This window comes from Bidens hawaiensis, unplaced genomic scaffold (assembly GCF_021521415.1).
Source record: "Bidens hawaiensis isolate Kalapana, Puna unplaced genomic scaffold, B.hawaiensis_p1.1 tig00003956_1, whole genome shotgun sequence".
Lineage (NCBI taxonomy): Eukaryota > Viridiplantae > Streptophyta > Magnoliopsida > Asterales > Asteraceae > Bidens > Bidens hawaiensis.
The window spans coordinates 49,524-61,822 of NW_027491227.1; positions in this window are offsets into that span (position 1 = coordinate 49,524).

A 12,299-nucleotide genomic window follows, 5' to 3' on the forward strand; every position below is an offset into this window, starting at 1 on the left:
GTGCGGTTTGTGTCATTCTCACTAAAGCAAGCGGTCCGTCTTCATCTTCGTCTTCTTTGTTATCTGTTCAAGCCAAAAGTCACATTTGTTTTCGTGTTTGGAAAAAAAAAAACAAAAAGATGCAAATAGAAAAATGAGTGGTTGGGCTGCATAACGGGTCAAAAGGGGAATGTTTCCGATGAACTGGGTTGACCAAGAAACAAGTTATTGTTAATTTATTACAATGATTCATTAGCTTACAGTGATTCATTAGATTACAATGGTTCATTAGCTTACAGTGATTCATTATATTACAATGAGTCATTAGCTTACAATGACTCATTAGATTACAATGGTTCATTAGCATACAATGACTCATTAGATTACAATGACTCATTAGATTACAATGATTCATTAGCATATAAAGATTCATTAGATTACAATGAATCATTAGATTATAGTGATTCATTATCTTACAAGGATTCATTAGATTACAATGGTTCATTAGCTTACAATGATTCATTAGATTACAACGATTCATTAGCTTACAACGAATCATTAGCTTACAATGATTCATTAGATTACAATGATTCATTAGCTTACAATGACTCATTAGATTGCAATTCTTCATTAGCTTACAATGATTCATTAACTTACAATGATTCATTAGATTACACTGATTCATTAGCTTACAATGGTTCATTAGCTTACAATGATCCATTAGCTTACAATGGTTCATTAGATTATAATGATTCATTAGCTTACAATAATTCATTAGATTATAACAACTTATTAGATTACAATGCTTCATTAGCTTACAATGATTCATTAGATTACAATGGTTCATTAGCTTACAATGATCCATTAGCTTATAATTATTCTTTAGCTTACAGTGATTCATTTGATTTCGACGAATCATTAGATTACAATGATTCACTAGCTTACAATCATTCATTAGATTACAATGGTTCATTAGCTTACAATGATTCATTAGATTACAATGAGTCATTAGATTACAATGACTCATTAGATTATAATGATTCATTAGCTTACAATGACTCATTAGATTACAATTCTTCATCAGCTTACAATGAGTCATTAGATTTTGATGACTTATTAGTTTACAATGATTCACTAGATTACAATGGTTCATTAGCTTACAATGATCCATTAGATTACAATGATTCATTAGCTTGTAATGACTCATTAGATTACAGTGCTTCTTTAGCTTACAATGATTCATTAGATTACTATGGTTCATTAGCTTACAATGTTTCATTAGATTACAATGATTCATTAGCTTACAATGACTCATTAGATTACAATGATTCATTAGCTTACAACTATCCATTAACTTACAATGATTCATTAGATTACAATGATTTATTAGATTACAATGATCATTAGCTTACAATGTGGTCATTAGATTACAATATGATCATTAGCTTACAATGTGATCATTAGCTTACAATGTGATCATTAGAATACAAATGCATTGGGGTTAAGGTAAAATATTCTAAGTAAAATGTAATCTAAAACAAGATCATTAGATTAGACTAGACTTAGCCATTTTAGCTTAGATATGAGCAATATTAATAGGACAAGTATTGATACGTGTAATTATTATACAGCCAGCAGAGCTCAATTAAAGAAAGAGATAACGATAAACGGAGAGTGAAACAGGATCCAGGTGAGTTTCTAGCCCCATTCCTTGTTATGTTTTCGGGGCTGTGTGCATACTCAATGTGGTTAGTTAATACCCTTACCTTAAGTTGTAAGTGTATGCCTTGTATGATTATGCATAAATAAATGCTTGACGGTGTGTGAACAACCATCGACTATTGCACGTACCCCCAAGTGTAGTTAAAGATATGATTGTTATATATGTATGTATGTATGTATAAAAGTTATGATTATGAATGTATAGACAGGTATGGTATGGTTGTATAGAAGAAAGGGAACCGGGCCCTAACAATACTCGAGGCAGAAAGGGAACCGGGCCCTAATAATACTCGAGGAAGAGAGGGAACCAGGCCCTAATAATACTTGAGGCAGAAAGGGAACCGGGCCCTAATAATACTCGAGGCAGTAGGGCGTAATGCTCTTTAAAACGTTGAAATATGTAAAGTAGGGTCTAATGTAAAAGTATGAATGAAAAGGAGTAAAAAGAAAGAAAGTATTTGGTAATGTAAGTATGAAAGAAAGGTAAGCAGGTTATGTATTATGTATCTATGGATGCGTAAGTGTAAACATGAATGTATTCTATGTTACTTGATTAATTAGAACTCACTCAGCGTAGCTGACTTTTAGTATGCACGCATGTGAGTAGGATGAGACAACTGGCTTGAGCGGCGACACATGGCAGAAGAATAAGAGTCTAGCATCTGAAGACTCAAGATGTTTTATGTTTAAATGTTTTGATTTGAAAGACAAGATGTTTATTTAACACGAATTATAAAATTTATATGTAATGTTTTATGAAAGTTTTAATATTCCGCGAATGTTTTAATTAACTCTGATATTTAGAACTGTGTTTATTAGTAAATTCAACTTCCAAAGTAGGGCACCGGTAACGGGGCCTTACAGATCGTTTGATTACCAGTGTCGTGTGTTAGCGATTATTGAAGCCTAAGGTTTTCCTAGTTAGTCATTCTGATTTGATCTTTGCCAATTAATCTGCTAAGTGAACATGTGATTACTGTATATTTTCTTACTTGAAACCCGGGGGTGATTTGTCTTTATTAATTGTTTAAAATGTGTTTAATTACTTGCTTAATATTAGAGCCAAAACTTGTTTGCTTGTGTGATCAGCACCATTAGTTTGTTGTGGTCAAAATTTCATAATTTAAATGGCTATTTGATGTGGTAGAAAAATAGGTTTTGTAGAGTCAAAATCTACCTTGCAAAATTTAGAATGATTAAACATTATTGATGATAACATTTATGATCAATGGTGCACTATTTGACTTCTTAGATGTTTTGTAAATGTTTTGGCATTTAGAGACTAGTTGTCTACAAGATTGGTCTGATTTGGGATACTTGGTAGAGGTGAACACTCGTTTGTTCTATGACTAGCACAAGTAATATGACTTCGTATACATGTCGTGCATAATCCTTTAACTAATTAATTAAAATGACATATACATCTTTTAAAGTAATATATTTGGTAACAAGTCACCAACGGGTAGAGGTGCACAAATAACCCGAACCCGGAATCGGGCCCGAAAAAAAACTCGAAACCGATTTTTTTAAAACCTGGGTTTTAAATACCCGAACCTGAACCCGACCCTACCTGTAGGGTACGGATAGGGTATGACTTTCAATGTTGAAACCCGAACCCGTACCCGATAATATCCGAAACTCGGTTTAAGCTATACCCGAAACCCAATTCTAGTTATACCCGAAACCCGGGTTTTTTGCATACCCGGATATTAGTGTTTGTGCACATGTTTTTGTGTGGCTGCCCACAGATCTATAGTCGTTCTTCAACGGATATTTTTTGAAGCACATATATGATATAAATACTTGTTTAGAGAACAACTGAAAACACATACAATATATGTTTTTTGTATCATTGTTTAGTTGTTTATATATGTTTGAATGAACTTTGAAGTATGTATGCATGCAAAAAATGGACTTATGATAAAAAAAAATGTAGCAGGCCCGTTGACAGAAGAAAGTTGTAGAAAATGGGTATTTTTTTTAATACCCGGAAAATAGGGTATTCAAATACCCGGGTATTGAAGACCCAGTTCAGTACCCGACCCGAACCCGGTACAGAGGGTATGATTTTTCAAGCCAACACCAGACCCGATTATTGCTAATACCTGATTTTTCAATACCGAATCATACATGAACCCGATTCCATACCCGAACCCGGTTTTTTCTAATACCCGATTTGTGCACCTCTACCAACGTGTCATCGGGTCAACTTGGTCAAAGTCAACAAAAGTCTAACCTTGGTCAAACATTATTAAACAATGGTGTTGTTTGGATATTAGGGGTTCTATGAACCACTACACATTACTCACATACTTGTAATACTTTAGGGTACTTGCACGAGATTTTCGCTTTAGCAGTTGACTTTCTTTTAGAACGCTTTCGAGGTGCGTTTCATGGTCCCTCTATTTTACTTACTCCTTTTGGGGGATAAAGCATGCTCAAAACTTTTTGGATCTTGTGGATTGTTATTATCGCATGTACACATAATGAGCATCTAATCTGAAAGTCCTCACACACATTAAACCGTTAAACTCGACTGTATGTATTAAGTAGTACTATTGGGTTTGAGAAACTTGTTTTTAGATACAAACATGTGAACTCACCAACCTTTGGGTTGACCCTTTTAGCATGTCTTTCGCAGGTCACTAACTCTTGGTGCATGGATAGGAGGTCTCATGCATGTCTCGCATAAACATTAAATATAACATATTTGCTTTTCAAGTATTTTAACTTTTGGATGCGCTTGTTTTGCGCTTGAGCACTTTCTTTTGGTTTAGGGAACTTATTCCCACATGTCATGCTTCCGCAACTTAAATGGCTAACTCTGAAAAATGTTTTCCCATTTTGGGCAATTTATGGTTAATAAATAAACTTAGATGTTGTTTGGTGTAACTAATGACTAAGATCTTGGCTTGTCACACGCCTCGCGGTAAAAGCTTGCAGGTGGAAATTGAAGGTGTGACATTAAGTTCGATTGATTATATGAAAAGAGTCGAGGGTTGTCAACCCAAAATCTCGTGTTCGTTTGTTTGATATGATTGTTTGATCTGTATGGGTCAACATGTAAATAGATGGTGACCATTAGAAGAAGAAAAAAGAGTTACCTGTCATTTCCCTCTATGTGGTTTGCCACTTTTGTCATTTTCGTCCTTTTTTTTGTTGTTTCCTTCCTAATGGTTTACAAAATCTTGCTATTTTGGGAAAATGGTCGATTTTGAAACCCTATGGACGGAAACGGCAAAAACAAATAAAATTGGATGGAATCAGCAAAAATGACCAAACAGCGGGGAGGCAAATGACTATTTATTCAAGAGAAAAGATTAACATAGAAGAGAAAATCATATACGAAAGAGGGGAGATAAAAATGAGGAGAAGAAGAGTAAAGCAGAATCAATGGACACATCCGTAGGCTGTCTAATATTCTAGAAACTTAAAACCTCATGCACGTCAATTTCAAAGACGGTGCAGGTTAGCGAGTTCGAGACTGAGGGTTATGAACACATGTAAAGGAATTAAAGGGTAAAATTTTCATTCATCATCATTTTAAAACTTAATGGATGAGAGGTTTGTTGACCGATTCATATATGACTTTATGGTAAACCTAACACACTTAATAAAATCATTAATTAGCAAAATCATTAATTAACACTCAACAGCCCCTAAATTAAAAACTTAAAAAGAAGTATCACCTTGGTCAAATATAGAAACAAATCATTATAAAACTTTTAAAGTAAGAAATTACATATGATTTTCATTTATTTCTATAAACAATGGTGTTGTCATACATAACAGATAACACATAGAGGTACACATACAGATCTTAGTGATCCACATGTTACACGTAAAATATAAAAATATAGTTGATTTAATTATAAGAACATGACGACGGAATCACATATTTGATGTAGCCTAACAATAAAGGTTATCGCCCGGTGTAACTCCAAATTGGCTGCAATATTGAGTGTAGTACTGGACACGAGCACTTACTTTGTCCGGACTGCCACCATTACACTCTATTCCATTGATAGCTCGAATGGTAGCTCCAAACCCTTGACCAGAAAGTATGACCGAGTGGACATTGTTCATCCAAAACCATAAGGCGGTCTGAAAAGAGATGCCAGAATTCGAACCCACAATTTCAGGATTGTTGAGCCCATCAAACCCAATACTGTTACCGGCTGCCCCATAGTTGTAGTTCCATGTCAGTTGGAGTGGACCTCTCCCATAGTAACGTTTGTTAGGGTTGCATGGATATTGAGTATATGTATTGTCATAGTAATTATATATAGCACCATTTATTTCATTGATGTAACAAAAATCTGTTCACATATAAAAACAAAAGTTAAGAGATGAATTATAGATCACCTCCTTATTTTCAATTAACGGGTTGTGTATCACTTATAATTAACTCTCTTCTATCCAATTTACGTTTGGCAATTTTATTAAACCAAACTATCACTTATTGGGTGATGATAATAATTAATAAGGGCCGGCCCCCCGAGGATTTAAATACTTTGGCCGAGCCGAAAGCCCAATATAAATAAGAGGCATATGCTCTAACGAGTTACAAAATATAGAAGCTAATTATTTTTAAGTGACGATTAACATTATAACAATAAACATAACAAAATTGTAGCATTAAAATTAAGGAGCGAGCTTCGAATCTGTCATATATTTGTTTTTGTTTATTTGATTATTATTTTTTTAGTTTAGACCAAATATATTAAATGGATTATGAATAAAAAAAGTTGTTGGCCAATATACTTAGGATGATTAAAATTCATACATTCATACATATCGTATATAAAAATTTATATATATATATATATATATATATATATATATATATATATATGGTTGGTAACATTTTTCACAACTCAAAAATAGTTAAGAACTATTATGAACTCATACCAACCAAACATTTTTTGAAATTTTTATATATATTAACATTATTTGACACTAGTTTTATAATATTTAAAAAAAATTGATTACATATATAAATCACAAGTTTATACATGTGTAAAATTATATAATAACAAATTTACGTATGTGTAAAAAAAACATAGATATGTGTAAAAACTAATTTTCATAATTGTAACCGTTAACATTGATCTAAAAAGTGATAAAACTACACTCAATTAACATCAACATACAAAATTTTATTAAAATTACGTTATTTTTAAAAGTTCCTTCAAGTTCCTAATGGACGATTGTGGTTAGCAACAAAAGTTAAAGCATTCACATTTATTGGATGTTCCTTCAAGTTCTTACGTTTGTTGCTAACCGCAATCGTCCTTTAACGCCAAAGGAATATGTATTTTCTAATTGTGTGAATTATAGAATGTAATTATATTACAAGATAGTGTATTTATAATGTATTGTAATAAAAACATAGATAATGTAGTTACTTACAAAATTACACTACTCATCAGGGTGGCCCTTTCTTTGGGCCAAACCGGGCCGCGACCCATCATCGTTTTCGTTTAGTAGTGTACTTTACCGAAAATATCCCAAAAAAATTATATTTATTAAGTTCCCATCCACATTATTTGAGTTCGAGTCAACCACGAAAGGTTTAAAAATAAAGCCCAGTTACAACTTAAAAACTAATTATTTTGTTGAGCAACCTACTAGCCAAGCCCAACTAAACACTAACATTTGATCTTAATCTAACAAACAGATTGGGCGCTCTTTTAGAGTCCTGAATTCGATTAGCAATTGAGGTTCGGCGTTGAGGAGGCACTCGACAATTTGCAGGGACGATTCACAATTGGAGAATTTAACAGACTAGGTTCACGATTGCATTTTACCATTATTTTTTTTTTTTGTGTTTGTTATTTCAATTTTGTAGGTTGGGGTTTGGATTCATCGGTTAATTTGAGAGATACGTTGACTGTGAATCTGTGTTGATATGTCATAACTCATAAAATGTTACTATGTTAGGTTAATTTGTTAAATTTTGTTGTGGTGATATGTGTTAGGTTAAATCATGGTAAAGTCGAAAAGGATTGACTCTTTTTTTCAAAAGAAAGGTTGATTAAAATCTAGAGGAGGAGAATAAACGTCACAATGTTTCATCACAAAGTGAAAATATTCAAGATTCGTCTTCGCAATAAGATGCCCGATGATTATCACGCGAATAACTTGGTGATTTACATCGAAAAAGAACTTGCTGAAAGTTTTGATTCAACCTCCGTAATTGATGAGTTCAAAGAACTTACAAGTCCCCATGCTGAGTTGTGATTCTTTTTCAGGTACTCATCCTTCTCCTTTCTTCTTGTTTTTTTTATAATATTGATTTATTTTGTGTAAGAATGGTAATTTGAATGATTGAAGTTAAATTTAAATTACTGAATTAGTATTTTAGTTGAATGATTGAATATATAGGTTTTATTGTTTGACCCAACCCGAACCGGATTGTTGACCCGACACATAGAAGTAGGGCTGTAGGGGAAAAAACTTTTTGGCTCTCGTGAATTTTGGCCCATCCATAGTACTAGATGTTTAAGATCCACTACTGCTACTCATATATATAATTACACTTCTTAATTCGCACAATTAGCACGTAAATTTAATTTGTACGTTAACCTTCCCCTCTATATCTATAATTCATATATAATGAACGTAATTAACAAAGACAAGAAGAATGTTCTTACGTCCAGTTTCATGGGTAACATGTGCGAAGAAAGCTGTTCTGGGCAGCCGAGTTGAGGAAGCAGGCAAAAAGTAGTCCGAAAGCTATGAGAATTCTGTATGTTTTCATGGTGTTTTGTTTGATTTAGATTTTGGAATTGTGAATGTGAATTTATAGTGTGTCTGGCCGTTGGCTGTGTCAAATTATTCCAAAGTTAATTTGATGATTGTTATGATTTTTAGTTGAATTTTCAAAGTCAGATGTTGGAAAACTACTAGATGCATCTTAATTCGGTGACTCAGCATCGAGCATGTGATAAGTTCAAATGAGTCTATAACAAAAAAATTACATGCAACTATGCAATTTTTTTTATTAAGGATGATGGGAAACAACCTAAGCATTTAATCAAACTACTTTAAAAGGTTAAGATTAAAGCGGTACTGTCAATTTTGTAAAAGAGGAAAGTCGTCCATTGTATCGAGTTTTGTTTTCTATTAAATACTGATTACGTAAATTCATGGCACGATATTCTTCATTCTTTTAACATCTTTAAAGAGGAAAACTAAACACCACACTCAATCTTTAATTATTTAATAATTATGCACCAATTGTAGTATACAAATTGTCAAAACAAAGGAAGGAGGGTGAACCAAGACTACCCTCCAACACCCATATTGTTAGTTAATCCAAGTTTAATCATACATGACATAACATATAGAATATGGAATAAACTATAGAACGATAAGGTATATGGACTTGACTGATGAATAAACAATGAAGAAAAGAGAATGGCAGAATTTTTCGATTATTCCATCTATATGAATGTTAAATACATGTGTGTATGTGGCCGGGATCGTATGAAAAGTTTGTTGTCGTTCAAAAATGTGTGGGGGGGGGGGGGGGCAATCTACTTTAAGACTATAAATAAATAAATTATGCATGTGTACATGAGACAAAATTATAAGTATTGTTTAAATAACCACAAAAGATCGTGAATGGTTGTGTCAAAAAGAAAAATGTTCCCTTTCATAATTAATATGTGTGTGTGTGTTTGTTTTTAGTTGTGTTGTAGGGTGATCAATGCAAGGCGAAAGTTTAGTACCATCTCTAGTAGTAATCATTTTAAGAGTTTAGTTTCTAAGAAAAGAGGATGAGTGGAGGAAAGAGTGAATGAATTGGATGAGAGAGAGTGTTGATATTTTTAGAGGTATGGATTTTGAAGAATCAACACTACTCTTAGGTGGATGAGTGTAATCCAAGTGAAAGTAGGTATTTTGAAAACTCGAATTGAAGACTTCAAGGCTTTTGAATGACAAAATGAGACGTGGAAGAAACTTTTGTTAGGTTCGTTGAAGTTTGCAATTTTGGTTGCAGACTTCAAGATGTTGGCAATTGGGGATTCCGGACTACCAAAACATAGTCTGGGACTTTGAATTGATTATAGCATTCCGCACTATAACTATTGTTAGCTCATCAAGATAGATCAATCCGTGCATTTTTAGAATCTTGGTAGTCCATGTTTTTTGTAGAAGATTGTATTATTAGCGGAGAGTAAACATGGTCTGAATGAGAAGTTAGATGAGTGGGAGCAACCTTAGAGCAAAAATGTTATAAGTTACTTTAATACTAAGTACCTTTATTATGAGGACACCCACATAAATAATAAATTGGGTAAGTGGTCCAATACATAGCCATGTTCAAGTATTTAGGATCATTCATCTAGAGTAACAGAGACATAGACATTAATATAGCCTACTGCATTCAAGAGAGCAATCACAAGAGTATTGTATAACAAGAGGTAGGGATGATAATGAATCAAATTTGGGACGAGTTTAGATCATCCTAACATCTTATATGATTATAAAGTGGATCAAATACAAATCAAAAAATCATACCAAGCACGCGAATAAAATTAAAGAAAAAAAAAGGCATTCACTGTTGTAATTATCACAACTTTTGTACTATGTTTATATAATAATTATTCTACTTATAAAATTATTACGTGACCGATGTCGTTTGGTCGGTCAAAAATATGTGTAAAAATACGTAGTATATGAAATTTAAGTCGTCTTCATGAGAAATTTGTGGTCAATTTTTTGTTCACTAAAGTTTTAATTAATGACTAAAAATAACAAATAATTTTGATTTGGTTTGATAAACAATTGTGAGAAAAAATAATATTCTTCAGGTTTCAGGTTCGTTAATCATAATCAATCCTATTGACTAGTGGAAAGCCATTAACAATGACCATGTATATAATTAATCACGTGGTAATTGAAAGACAAAACTAAATGAGTCTTATTGAAAACAGATTTAATAATATGACGTGCAATTGGAATCCGAATATCTAGTAAAAAGTATAAATTAATTGATCATAATAAACCTTTCATTCGAATAAAATCATGGGGGTTTAGCCACTCATGATCATCATAAAATCTTCAATCTTTATTGTTAAGCGAGCGAGCTAACCCCTTTTCCCAATCTCCAGTGGGCTGTGTTGTTGCTTCCGATCAATGTTGAATTGTTGTGGGCAGCCCAAACGTGAGCTTGGGCCCACATTGGCTTGACATACGTTTCTTCTGACCAAATTAATTTAGGGATGTGATCCTCCCACACCACCCCACATGCCTATACGGCTCGTATAGGCCTATACGGTCGTATAGGATATGCATGCCTGACAAGGGGACAAAAAAACAGCTTTTTGCAGCCTATACGACCGTATAGGTCTATACGGCCGTATAGGCATTAAATGGCTCGTATAGCCCTCTGACAAAACCATAAAAGCTATACGGCCGTATAGGGCTATACGACCATATAGAAATAAAAGATATACGATCGTATAGGCTATACGACCGTATAGAAAACATTTGCAGAAACATTAATACAGCCTTAATCGCTGCCGAAAAACGACTATACGGGCCTATATGAGTCGTATAGTGCTATGTTATCTTCATTATGTGTTGATGTGCACTATTATGAACTTTATGTATGTGGACCACGTTTAAAACTAGATGTATTTTGGGTGAACTGGTTACTTTTATCTATGTGGACCATGTGTTTAGAAGTTATATGTGTATTTTGGGTGACACTATTATTACTCTATCACACATATTTAAAAGTTACAAATGATATCTCTATTTATCTTAAATTATTTAGCATTCTTATGTTTTAATTTATTTGATCCAGGTAGTAACAAAGTGTTTTCTTCAACCCTTAGATAAATTAGTGAAATGTAAAATTTAGAGAAAGGAAAACAATTAAAAGTTACATATGATATCTCCATTCATCTTAAATAAAATGGAGTAAAAAAATGTTTTTGGTTTAATGTAAAGGCTTTTAATCAAAACGACATTTAAGCCCGTTAAGATAAACGAGCCAAATACGACTCGTATAAATCACATATATTGTATATGTGGTCATCAATTTTTTTTTAAAAAAAAGTACCTATACGGTCGTATAGGCCTATACGGTCATCAAATTTTTTTTAAAAAAAAAGTACCTATACGGTCGTATAGGCCTATACGACCCATATAAAAAAAAAGTACCTATACGGTCGTATAGGCCTATACGGTCATCAAATTTTTTTTAAAAAAAAAAGTACCTATACGGTCGTATAGGCCTATACGACCCATATAGGCCTATACGAGGCACTATAAACGATGGCCGACAACCTCAGACACAATCTGACACGATTAAGGTCCTATACGACCGTATAGCCCTATACGAGCCGTATAGGACAAAAAATGGTGTATGAGGATCCATGGTGGTGTGGGAGGATCCCATGCCTTAATTTATCTTCCGTTTATTTTTGTTACTTTGCCTAACTTCAAACACAACAAAACAAAACGTGTGTACCCTTACGCCCTTATGGTCTTGTTTTATTTATAAAGCAATTATCTCGTGTAATTAGAGTATTTATCATATATAACCAGAGTAACTATTGAAACATAATAAATTGGATGTG